The sequence below is a fragment of the Nyctibius grandis genome, chromosome 24 (assembly GCF_013368605.1).
Source record: "Nyctibius grandis isolate bNycGra1 chromosome 24, bNycGra1.pri, whole genome shotgun sequence".
NCBI classification, from domain to species: Eukaryota; Metazoa; Chordata; class Aves; order Nyctibiiformes; family Nyctibiidae; genus Nyctibius; species Nyctibius grandis.
In genome coordinates, this window is record NC_090681.1 from 5458959 (window position 1) to 5472669 (window position 13711).

The following is a 13711-nucleotide window of genomic DNA, read 5'->3' on the forward strand; positions in this document are numbered from 1 at the left end:
GTTTGAGGGTGCCGGAGCCCTGGCACAGGCTTCACAGTGAGGGTGGGGAGTCTCCTTCTCTGGAGATATTCAAACCCGCCTGGACACAACCCTGTGCAACGTGCTCTGGGTGACCCTGCTTTGGCAGAGGGTTGGACTGGGTGATCTCCAGAGGTCCCTTCCAACCCCAACCACTCTGTGATTCCGTTCTCCATAAACTCAAACAAACCCTGCAGAAAGCCACTGTCATGCACATGCACACAAAAAACACATTGCTGACATCAGTTTGGTTTTTTGAAGTAATAAATCATGCAAAAGCAAAAAATGCCTAAGTGAAGGATTAAGGCTGATGAACTCTCACAGAGTGACAGTTCGACATCTAATCACTTCCAATAGTGCAAAAATGCCGATCTCTCAGAGAGACTGTGCAACGGAAAATGAAGTAGAATCACTAAAGCCTCCCAAAACATAAATCACAGCAGAATTTATTAATCACACAAAATACAAACAGTCATAAATCTATTGCAAACAAGCAGACCAGGCCATCCAGGGGAGCAGGGAAAAATAAAGTGGAAGGAAATGAAAAAAGATGCATTAAAAATGAGGAGAATGAGAAGCCAGTGACAGGGGAACAGCACTTAAGCTTAACATTTCACAGGAGAATGATTCAAGCTTTTTCTTCTGCTGTTGCTAATGTCAGCTTTTGTGCGAATGCCCTCTCATTCACAGCAGCTTGTTGTGGTTTTGGTACCTATTAAAGAGTGTGGTGGCTACAGCTCTTAGGGATTTGGGCTCGGCGCTCGTGGAAGATGGTGTGGTGTCAGACATGGAGTGTCTCACCCTGAGCCCAAATCGCTGCCTGTTAATTGATGATAACACATCCATCCTCACTGGTGTGAGCTGTGAGACTGCGATGGTGCTGCATGTAGCCTCAGCAAGGGGCAGCTCCTTGAAGGGCACAACTTCAAGTGTCTTCATTGCCTTTGGTGGAACAACATTGGTTACAGCAGGGGATAAAAGAACCTCAGACTATGCAAAACGCTGCAGTTTCAACTGAGACTGCTCTTGGCAGAAGGTGATTTTTAAGTAAACTGTTGATTCACAGAAAAGCTTTGTTTCTTTTGACATGAAATCCATGAGAACTTGAAAATAATTCAGGAAATGGTTTTGGAAGGAAAAAATTAGGGAGGGAAGGTGAAGGAGGTGTTGAAGAACTGATGGATGTGGAGTCCTCCTTCTGCTCCTTGCCCTGGAGTAGCAATGCAGGGAGTAGAAGACCCCAGTGCTGGGAGGTGTGAGACCACCACCCTTGCCCCAGGAGACATCCATAGCCATCTGGCAAGGTGAATGCTCACAGTCTCTCTTGCTGATTTTCCCTTTGGATTCATGATTAAGCATTCACAGGAGCATGGATGTGATCTTGTCATACCCTGTCTTTGGGGAGCAGAGTGTACCTCCCACTGCTGGATTTAGGAATTGTTTCTAGCAGAAAAGCATCTGTCTGCACATCTCACACCACCTTTCTGAGGGATGATCCTCTGAGTGGTATTTTCTCTACCCATGTTCACTTTTTCTCTTAGGACTGCAATTGGCTTCAAGCTATAAACTAACATTATGATATTTTGCAAGTCATGCCTCATAAACCATTTTCTGCATTTTTGTGGGTCATATTCAGTCATCTTTTGTTTTACTGTGGCCACAACTCTTCCTTTTAGGACAATTGCATCACGTCTCCTGCCTCCCAGGGTGGGCATCCTTGCCTTTAATCTCCAGGGTATCCTGCTGTAAATCTTCTCCAGCCTCTCTGCTGCAGTGAAACAAAGAAACCAACTCTGCAAAATTGTCTGAAAGAGCTCTTTGTTCTCTCTCTGTCATATGGGGCTGCAGCACAACTTTCCAGACCACTAGTAACCATTTCAAGTTTTACTTTTTTTTTTGGGGGGGGTGCATTTAGTAATTTTAGTCATTTCCAGCTACTTGCAGTAACTATTTTGAGTGTGGAAAGTTTTAATGTATCAGACCATAATAATTTTCACCCAGGAGTCCTAAAATAATTGGCTAAGGCGAGCTCTGGCCCACTTGTGCGGGTTTTTCATGATCTTGGATTACTGGGAGATCTTGTACCTACAAGAAATTGAATGAATGCCAGTCGTGTGTTAGTGTTCAAAAAGAGTATGTATAACTCGGATGTTTACCACTCATTCGAGTTTATGCCAGTCCCTGCAAACTAAATAAAAGGCTGGTCAAGGACTCAAAGGAGAACAAACGACGAGCATGTGATTAGCACCAGTCAATAAGTTTTCCTGTTTTCTTCTTTTTCCTTTGTTTTTGCCCAGAAATAGGTCTTGTAAAAAGAAGAATTGATTTCTGCTAAGCTTTGGGTATCCTGTTGCACAACATTCTGATATATTTATAATGAACTCTGTGCCAAATTAGCAGAGTGCATGTTAAATGGACTGAGGTTGGGTTAGCTGACAGCTCTCAAAAAGCGGTTAGCAGCGGGGAGGCATTGCTGAATGGGGACATTACTTGTGGATTCTGCCAAGACCAAGTTATTCAATATTTTTAGCAATGATCTGGAGGAAAATCACGGCTGATAATTACAGATGTCACAAAGATTGGCAGAGCAATTAACAACAGTGAAGATAGTGCAGTCAAAGCAACCCGATTTCCGTAATAAATCAGATCCATTCAAACAATGTATAATTTGAATAACAACAAATTTGAGGTCACTTATTGAAGAAAAACCAAATGAAGGCCGGGCCTCCAAAACAGAAACTATTTGTGGAAGCACAGCTTCCAACACGGGTGTGGGAGTGAGTCTTTCTGATGGGCAGCTGGGCAGGAGCCCCCATGGTGGTGACATTGAAAAATGGGCTTCCATGGTGCTGGGAAATACTGAAAGGGGAATTAATGAGTGGGAGTTTGGAACTGACTTTCCCTGTGTTCGTGGCTGGAAGAAAGTCCTCAGTTTTGGTGCTGACATTTCAAAAAGGTTATTAAAAATTAGAGGGAGGGGTGGTACAGGCAGTGGAAGTCCTTCCAAATATTGTCAGAAATGGCAGAACTGTCTCTCAGAGACAACACGCTCGGTCTTTTTAGCTCATCCGAGGCAGATCAAGAGGTAACTTGATTATACTGCATAAGAACCATCGCAGGGAAAAATATCACGTACTAAAGGGCTCTTTAATCTTGCAGGGAACGAAGGAACAGAGACCTAATAGCTGAAAGTTAGAGGCAGACACATGTAAATGAGAGAGGCGGCACACTTGTGTAACAGCGGGGCTGATTAGCCACCGAGACAAATTGTGGTCATTTTCGGAGAACATTGTGTCAGCATTCACAGCACCTACTGGTTTTGTGAAATATCTTTCCCGATTGCTTTAGCCCCTGGAAATTAGTTTGTCCGTTTTCCAGCAGACCGTGAGACGAAGGGCTTTGTTCGGGGCCGCGGAGCATCCTGCCGTTCTCTTTGCTGGAGGGGGGCTGTGAGTGGGGATTAGTGGGAGGTCCTGCCCAAAAGCTGATGTGTGGCAACAAAATCCCCCACTGTGCATTTGGCAGGATAGCGGGGCTCCCTCGAGCCCAGGCTGCCCAGACATGGCTCGGATCTGCCATTTCCAAGCAGACGAGGCATTCTCAGTTCATCCCTTTCACCATATTTCACTGTGCCCTAAATACCAGCCACGTTTCACAGTAACACCGAGGAGAGAGCAGTCTTCTAAGATTTAAGGTCAGATTTGTAGGTACAAGATTGGAAGCAAAAGGTGAGAAGCAAAACAAATACAAAACACAAACTGAGCTGAGGTTTAACAAGCATATTCCTCCCCTGACATGACTCTGATCTCAGAGCTGCCGATAAGCGTTCACAGCAACAATCCGTCTTCCAGGTGTTATCCTCATCTCCAAATGCTTCCCTCCTCCACCAAGCCCCAACTACAGTTCCTTGGAGGTTCATATCATACGTGAATGTAATAGTCCTTGTTTGCCCTATGTGCAGCCAGGTCTCCTGGGTTCTTAAAGGATGCCTGTACTCATACTCCATCTCATCAGCAACTTGAATGCTTGTGATGACTCTTCTTGGGCTGAGCAGTAAGTGTTTTAAAAGCAATTCCCACTTTGTTTCTAGCTGACTTGCTGGCATGACTGCCACCCACCCAGCTGGATGGTTGTTTTATCATGGGTTGCTAAGTTGCTCACACTAAATATTATATGAGACATCAGGTACACAGACGTCTCAAAAGCACATTTTGGCTCATTACCAGCTTCTTGCATAGACCACACACCATGCTCAGAAACGCAGATGGCAGCATGGTAACAAGTGGTTTCCCCAAATCTTGCCTGTGTGGGGAACACATTGACAACACAGCGAAAGTCTCATTTGGAATATCCTGCCAGGTCCTCCCATGAAGGAGACTGGACCCATCCTTCTTCCCCTGAATGAGCAGCCTCTTTGCAGACACCTGCAGGTTACTGTGAATCTCCCAGATATGAGTGGAAGGCCCACATTACTCCTCCTCCTACCACATTACCAAGCACTAGGACCTCTTGACCTGAGACCTGTCCCCTGAGCAAGGAGGACCTGGAGACCTGGGACTGAGAGACATGAAAGAAGTGGGGCAGATCTTAGTTCCTCCAAATCCTGCAAGATACTAGGAAAAGGACAAGCTCTCCAAGAAAGAGACAAGAGAGAAAAGGAGTCCTGGGATGGGGTGACGGGTTGAGGGAATCACATACAGATTTTCCTTGTTCCCCCTTGACGTGTGTCTTATTAGTGCTTCTTTTGAGTAATGTCATGTGTGTGTGTCCCAGAGTGAGTTATTTTTGCCCATTCTTCTTCTCAAAGAGTGAAAGCAGACAGCACAGAAGATAAAGTTTGGGGTGGGTGGAGGAAGTGCAAGTTAGTGACTGAAATAACTTGTGGAGCTCAGCTTTGGGCTGCTGGGCAGATCATGGTGGAGGACAGCCCTCAATGAAGCATCTGAGGGAGAGGATCCACCTTGCTGCACCTTGGATTTCTCCTCTTCTGCACCAGGAGCCTCCTGTGCTAAGAAGATCATTTCTGTCCTACCAGGAATCACGAATAGGAGATGGCAGGAGTGGAGGGAGGTTTGGAGTACAGAAAGCACATTTGCTGAGAGCTCTGACTGCGTGCAATTTATTTGATATAGTAAATTAAGCATTATAACATAGACCACCATCATTCTCTGCAAAACACCTGGGTTTTTTTCCTCTGTTGCAATTACTCCATCTGCCAACATAAACAATAAATTCTGTCAGACCTCTTTTTAGTGCGTTGTATACGTCTCTGACTGGTGCTTAAGGCAGGACGCTCTTCCTTCATTTTAGCAAAGACTCTGATTAAGAAATGTTCAAGGGGGAAAGAAACAACACTTATTTTAATAGGGCAAAGGTGGAGGAGGGTGATCAAGTACAATGAAAAAGGAAACCTTGTCACTATGTCATGTTTAATTTGGTTCCTTGCCAGGTTGCTAAATTCAATTCAGATGCATGATCACACCTTAATGAATTCAATGGGGAAATTAAAATTTAACTATCTGCTCATGAAATGTTCATGCTGTTGGTTGTGTTTAATGACTAAAGACAGGATATGTTGAGTCAAAAAAGGGAGATACCAGTCTGTTTTGCTATCAGGACACTCTATAAAGTTCATTTAATCCTCTGGGTTTCATATTGAAAAGTAAATATGTATTTAGACGTAAAATGGGTTCCTAGGAACTTTAGGGACGGGGGTTTTCCACAGGTGTGTGAGAGGGCTGGGATCTGCATTTAGCACCTCCAGGTACTCCACAAGAGTCCACGGACTGGTGTAGACCTTGTGTCATTTCCAAAGGCCCCTAGTGGTGGTAGGGATCCAGCTGATGTGGATCCTTGATGGGACTCAGGTCCTTGAGTAAATACTTGCAATTTACCTGCAGCTGCAAATATACAACAACTTCGTGAGGCTACCACTTCACTTCTCTGTGCTGTAACATCATATCTACCAGGGAGAGCAGCATTTGGCTATTGTGAAGATGAACATATTGAGGTGCCTGAGGTCTCATGGGAAGGAGGAATAGACAAGCATCACAACTGGAGAGGTGGAAACTGTCTCTGTTCCACTGGGTTTGACAGAGCTCAGCTGATTTACACCAGCAAAGCATCCAGTCTTGAGCTGCTCTGTGGTCTGGGATCTGAGTTGGATCAAGAACTTCAAAGGAACCTGCAGGTATCACTGGGAGGGTGTTTTTAACAAAAATTAGAAGATCTATGCCCTCCCCAGCACCATCAAATCCTGATCCAGGCTTATTAGATCTACACACAGAGCCTCTGCTGTCAGCAGGGAGTTTAAATAAGCTACATATAAACAATAAGCAGTGAGTAAGCCCCTCTAAAATACTGTGACACTCAAGAAGCTGGGGTAGATGGAGATGGTTTAGCAGTGTAGCTAAATAAGAAACATCAGTGCTGGGTTTGCTTTTACTCGGTGTTGCTTGCAAAGTTATACAAAAACTGGCCTACTGATCACTGAACACTCCATAAAACCAGGAGTGGGAGACCTGGAGTGCTGCTAAAACCAGGAAAAGAGCAATCTCACTGCAGATGTCTGATAAAAGAAGCATAAAAGGCAAGAAAGAAAAGGTCAAATAAAAATGGCTGTGGAGGTGGCTGTAATAGCAATGTGTCCCAGCCCCTGCCCCCACTGATTCCTGGGGAACATGCAGGAGATTCAGGGAGAGTCTAAAACCTATTTAACCTCATCAGTAAAGGGCTGGAAATACCAGAAATGTCTCCAAATTTCTGCAGAGATGGGAAGTAAGCATTTTATTTGTTGGAAGGAAAGCTGAGACGAGCCTTTGCATTGGTCTGCCTGACATAAATGTTTCCTGCAGCCTTGGGAGAAACTTTCACCTCTCCATCCTTCCAGGATGCTTTAAAGCACAGCAGAGGACCTCCTGCCTCGAAAGACATGCACCCCCTTGTCTTTTCAACTTGTAGTAGGAGTTAGTGGAGGTGAAAACATGGGACATCTTTTAATTTTATTCATTTGGAAAAGTTTTAGAGGCGGACCTAAGGTTGGAGGGATAACTATTAAAGTTGGCAGTACTTTGACTTTGTAGTCTAAAGAGCTTTCTTTTAATCAAGTAGTTTGTTTTTTTTTAATGGAATATTCATTGCTATTAGAGAACCCAGCCAAGCCTGAAACCCCTCGCGCTAAGTATAGTACACACATAAGTAACGGTCCCTGCCTCCAAGAACCTACAGTCTGAGTAAACAAGACAGACGATGGGCAAGGAATGGCAAAGAAGGTCTAACCAAGGTTGGAATGCAGGCTGGTAACCCAGCACTGTGCTAAGACCGAGTATAACGTCAGCACAATGCAATGCAGAGGCAAATACACCGGTTTTAAGATCACAAGGAATCTTTGTATTCATCAGACTGGCCAGAACGCCAGAGAAAGGAAAGCTCTGGTTTGACCATGGTGGGAACAGAAACTAGCAGTCACATTGGGCCATAGAGCTGTGCCAGATTTCTGCTTTTTCAGCCAACAGTTGGATGAGGGCACCTGGAGATCTTCAGGCAATACAAGGGCTGACAGAGCTTGGCTGGAGTGTGAAGTTCAGGAGCTGCTGAGCTAGAGCAGGTCACCAAGAGAGACATCCCCCACAATGTTGAAGCTCCAGGACAAGATGAACAAGCTGAACATCTCAGTGAGTTTTCTCAGTGCTTTAATACTTCCTGTGAATGCCTTATTTGCACTGTGAATTTTTCCAATTTAACTTTCCCTCTCCTGGAGCTCATTACAGACCAGAGAGCCAGACTTGCTGGGATCTTATACCAGAACATGATCACAGTGTGGGTCAGAGTTCAACCTTCTGCAGAAGACCCAACGTGGCACACCATGACTGTCAATGTTAATGCACAGGAGAGTGTGTAGGGTTGTCATGCTCTCAGGTGGGAATGTGGTGGCTGGGACACTCAGCCAGTGAGAGGGAAAGCTGCAGAGCTCCTCTCTGTGCAACTCTCTAAAGAAATGCAAACCCAAGGCAGCAGAGTGGCAGGCAGCAGAGCAGCATCTCACCTGCTCTGTCACCCCATACTTGAGATTAGTCACAAATCAGATTGTGATCAACAAATAGTGTCTACAGAGGGGAAAGAGGCTGTGGTTTTGGGTATGAGACCTAACCTCCATGCAGAAAAGCTTCTTGCAAAGATTAGCAGTGTGTATCTGATGCTTATACCTGTGCGTGGTGTGTGTGCCCGGCACCTGACCAACTACATGCAGCCCATCTCCTAATTAGCAAAAGAGGGCAAGCCAACAGTGTAAGTAAAACCACTAGGATTCAGGAGAGGTTCTTCATTGAAAGGCAGAGGCAGGAATGCTGGAGCAGCATGGGCTGATGGTCAAGGGAGCAGCGGAGAGCAGGGAAGTGGGACACAGCGCCTGGGGGAGAGGGAGAGGGTACGTTCCCTGTGGCAATCCCAAAACTGCCCCATGGGACCGTCCACTCTCCCAAAACTGCCCCATGGGATCATCCCCTCTCAAGCAAACAGCCCACACAGCCCTGCCATGCCTTCCCTTTCCTGAGGTAAGATTATTATCTGCAGATATGCAAAATAATGCAAATGAGGCTATAAAGATGTTAATTATGCTGAAGGAATTAACTGCTCATTAACTTAAACTTCCTGCTCAATTATTTTCATTACTGTCCCTCCTTGCCTGGTGAGAGGAAAGGACACGTACCAGCCCTGATGCCTCCCCGGCAGCCCCCTTCCCCACAGCCTTCTTATGGCAGCCCTGCCCCACGAGGCTGCTCAGTGCTTCTCAACCCCACTGGTGTAGCTGACCTGCTGTCTGGAGGCAGTGACCCATGTCTGGGCACACTGGTTCTGCCAAGGGCCATGGCGAGTCCCCCAGAAGGCAGGACACATGGTAGGTCGCGTGTCTGAGAGGGGGATATGCTCCCATCTTTGTCACTGCATGGCTTGGATTGAGTTAGATCATGTCCCTATGCTTCAGTTTCCCCATCTGAAATATAATAAGGCTGATGAAGAGCTTGGAAATCCACTCATGGAAAAGAAGAAATGAAAGCCTGGGGGGTGTTAACGTTAAAATAAGATTCGGCAGCACGTTAGGAAATGTATTGTGAAGAGTCATTTTGTGACAGCCAGGGAAACAGCCAAGCGATTTAACGCTGACAGTTGTTGCCATCCCTTGTTTTTGTCCACAGATATGCCTGGACTGATATCCCAAGTCATTCCTCATGTTGGCAACTTTCATCTCTTTCCACTCAAGCAAGCCCTATAAACTGCCTGTATTAAAACAATTAAATTACATGCGCAGCGTTTACACAAATACTGGCACCATCATTAATGGCAGCACTTAGAGATGCGAGAGGTGTCTGCATGTGCTCTGTAATCCATCAGGGAGAAGAATCAGATTTGCCAACCGGTTTGGTTAAAATATTTAAATGAGAGATTGCTGCACTTCAAGACAGAGGAAATATTACCAAGGAATGTATCTGAAGAATCACGGCTCATCGTGACACCTCTCGAAGGGCCATTTATTCCGATTTGCATAACAGAGATACCCACCCATGCTGCTGGGTCCCTGCAGCCTGGATGCTGCTGGCACACGTTGAGACCTGCCCCAGAGAAAATAGGAAAGGAGCTAAATCCAGGCTGGAAAAGAAAGGTGTAGAAGGAAAGGGTAAGTAGCTTCTCTGGTGCTATAAGAAGTCAAGAGCGGCTGCACAAGGTCAGCCTGCATGTCCTGCTATCCCTTTCTCTTGTCTCAGGCAGGACAAAAGTGGATGTCAGGGCAAGGGTATAACAGAGCAAGCATGTGCCACGCTCCCCTCCTGTAGTACTGCCCCAGGCTTCAAGCATTTGCAGCTCAGAAGTGGTTTCGATGTAGTTATTACCCCCTCAGTGGGTTTCCTCCCATGCACTTGCCCGCTTTGCCATTCTAAACTTGCATCAGGCTCCTGCCGTGAGGAGTCCCACAGCCCAGCTCCATGGTGAAGGAAAAAATACCTACTGTGGTCTGCTTTGAACCTGCCTCCTGCTAACATCGTTCGTGTCCCCTAAATGTCACTCTGGAATAGATGACATGGGGCAAATCCCCATTTCTACCTGCCTTCCCTCGTAGGGGTGAGGTGATGTTCCTAGAGCGTCGGTGAGAAGGGTGGCTGAGCAGGGACTGCTGCATGCGACTCTTCCTCATCCCATTTTGATTTTATTTTATCTCCATTTCATTTGCACAGGTGAAGCTGTGTAGTACAATGGAGTGAGAAACTGGCCAGATCTTTACAATCTGGATGGCTGTTTTCACTAGCTGGCTCTGTCCCCTGCTCCAGTTCAGTAAAGCAGTGGCTGGGGCACAGCAGAGGGATTTGTGGAGGAAAAATGAGCAGCCAGAGGCAGGGCACATCCCTCCCATGTGCATTGGTGGCTGCTGAGGTTGGCAGCCCAGAAGCCCTGTGCTTGGTGTGCCCAGCAGACCCATTCCACCACTGAAGCCACTGTCCCACCGCAGGACTCAGTGCTGGAGAGGGCCAAGGCAAAGGCTGCTCACCGAGTCAGAGGGGAGCTGCCAGAAGAGGCTGGGAGCTGGGAAAAGGAAAACAGCCCTGGGAAGAACAGACTGAACAGAAAGAATCTGTGGTTTGTTGAAGGCCAGATTCAACAGCGGTTCGTTGTGGTCTGTGATTACCAACAGAGGGAAAAGAGAGCTGATACTGGGAGGGGCTTTCATCCAGCAGACAAAAGCCTGATGAAATGAATGAGTGGAGGCTGAAGTTAGTGAAATTGAAATGTAGGATGCAAATATCTAAGACTGACGATAATTAACAAGCTCCCCAACGACTGCTGCTCAGCTGTTACAGGAGCTGTCGAAGGCAGAGCAGACGAGCTGCCCACGTTGGGGTTAGCTGCCTATCCCTGCTTAGCATTGCGTGGCACATAGACAGCAAGGCAGGGTGGGCTCCAAAGCACTGGAAGCTGAGCTGGGGTTTGCCTGGAGATGAGAAGACAAAGGAAGGTCCTAACCTGCTTGTTGTCCACCACACACTGCCCACAAACTTCGTACTCATACTTCAGCATCGCAGGAGGGACCACATGGACTCAAACACTTTTCTGCTCACAGAATGTCCCTGGGTAACACAAACTCATGGGACACAAAGAAAATTAGAGATGCCGAGTGCCCCCCCAGACATGCCACACACGGTGATTTTAATGAGTAGTCTGTCGCTAATGCCTTCACTGTTTTGTGGGTTGTGACGTGTCGTGGGATGTGTTATGGGGGGTTTAAGTGCCTACTGTGATGACTTTCCGTCAGCTCCTGCATTGTAGGGACTGCAAATCTGCATGGAGCATATAGTGCCTGATTAATTTTATGGACTGCAGTGGGTCAAGGTTGATTTCTTTTCCAAATAAAATATCAGTTTAAGAGTAACTCCATGTGCTTGCTAGCTTGGGGATATGGGGTGCCATTTTATTGGCTCGTGTAGATTGCTTGCTGGTTGTTTTTATTCTTTAATAAAACCTTTTGGCAGAGCTGTGGCTTCTTGTTGCCTTACAATTAGAGAGAGAACAACCAGTGCTCAACTCCGACACAGAAGTTTATGAAACCAGCAGAGACATGCAGGCAGACCTCTAAGAACAATGAAGGCAGAGCTGCTGGCTGCTAACGAGAAGGAAATGTGTTATTTTTAGCTATCCAAGAAGGTGGAAGGTGAAAAAAACAACACAAGAACAAAGGAAATCTATAGTCCAATCCAGGAAGCCAAAAAGCAATGCCAAAAAAAATAACAGGCTGACTCTGTGGCAGGGTAGTTCTTTCTCTAATGGGAAGGAGGGGATGTGGTAGCTGGCAGAGCTCTGGGGGCGTGGGAGGTCTGCCCACTGCCTGGGGCTCAGGACCAGAGTTTCCTCTGCTTGGGGAAACCCAGTCTGCAAATCCACACTGGGGCGAGCTGAGGTCCCCTCTCAGCTCTGTTCCCCGAGCAGGATCAGGGCTGTGTGTATGCCCAGCAGACAGCTCAGCTCGGTAGCAGAGGGGGGACTCTTGCAAGCCGGGGCAGGGAAGGAAAGAAGCAGATAAGCTGATGTGAGAGCAAGGAGCAGCAGTGCCGGCAGTCCAGGGGGGAAAGGGCAGACCAAATCCTGAGCTACACAGAGAAAATACAAGAGCAGAGCGCTGTGGCATGCCTGTGAAGGGCTCTTTGCAAGCACTAAATCCCGCTGTACATGCAAACCCCACAGCCTGGGGGAAAGCAGCCTGCTGGTGTCGATGTGAGGGTAGGATGGCAGGCAGGTAACGCGGTGAGGATAAGCCCGTAGGCTGAGTGAGGTGTTAGGGTAGTCAATAACTTGCCTTCACCAACGAACCTGACCGCCCCAGGGCTGCGGGTGCAATAGCAAGAGAGACCTGCAGCGGGGAGCTGCCTCCTGGCACCGAGAACTTTGGACCCATGGCCCCAGTATTCAGATCAACACGTACTAACAGAGTTACAGCAGCTACCGAAGGGCCAGGGCACAGATGCCTGTGCTGTGTTTAACATTACAGCGAGTCCAACTGGTTGTGTAAATAAACACCAAAGAGAATCCCTCTGTCAGAGGAGATGCATTTGCTAACGTCAAGTGCACAGGCAGTGCAGGAAAAGAACAGAGAACACGTCTAGGAGAGGAAAGGGGGGTACTTCGTCACACAACTAATCCCATTCCTAATGGGAAAGATTATTCTGGGCTGGAACTGACTCCGTGCCAGTGAATCATCCACAGAGGAGATGTTGCATTATCCTGTGTTATAGGTTAACCAGTGCCTTCGCAGACGAGCACCCCGGACTGCAGAAGCCTGACCCAGCACTGCAGAGTGCGTTTCCAGCTAGAAGCCATCTCACTGGGAGCACCCTGGAGCTGCCAGGCAGCGAGAGAAAGTGACACTAATCAGCTGGCAAATACAGTGTAGGAGCCAAATTAGGAGAAGCGAATACAACCTAATTGACTTGTCCAGCGGCTTTGTCAAGGGACTCTAAGGAGCGTCGCTGCTCTCCCGAGCTGCCACATCGCATTCCCACGGCACCGCAGCAGGACCCAGAGAGAGTGTTCACTGGGAACTGGGGGCTTTGTAAATCCTCCCAGCCCCTCTGAGCATCTAAAGGAGTAGTGCTTGCCAGGAGACGCAGGCGGACAATGCACACCATGCCCTGCCTCCTCCCCGCGTGCGGAGCTGCTGCTCCCTGAAGCTGGCAGGGGATGCTGCTGGATGGGCAGTGCTCCTGCTTTCAGCCCCGCAGCTCTGGCCCCGCCAGATGGGATCTGCGTGGATTCTATGGTCCCACCAGCAAAGCCAAAGGGAGGGTTTTGTAGGAAGGGAGCAGAAAAAACGCCTGGTGTGGGACGGCGGGGGGGGCCAGGGTCGACTATATGGCTTTTTTCTTTGATTGTTAACAATCTTTTTTTTAAAAAATGCATTCCCACTTTTTAACCCTTTTGTGCGCCTCACACTTTTGCATCTCTTTTCACCTTGTGCTGGTCTCTGTGTGCCTGCAACCCCACCGTTTTCAGGCCGGCTGATCGCAGGTCGTGCCTGTACAGCCCTGCTCAGGAGGAGCTGTCGGGGAGAGCAGCTTAACTGCTAGCTCCAGCCCTACACGGCAGACAAGGTCTTGTGCTACAGGTTCACAAATACCTGAAACACGTAAACTGGTCCAGTGCTGCCCAGACT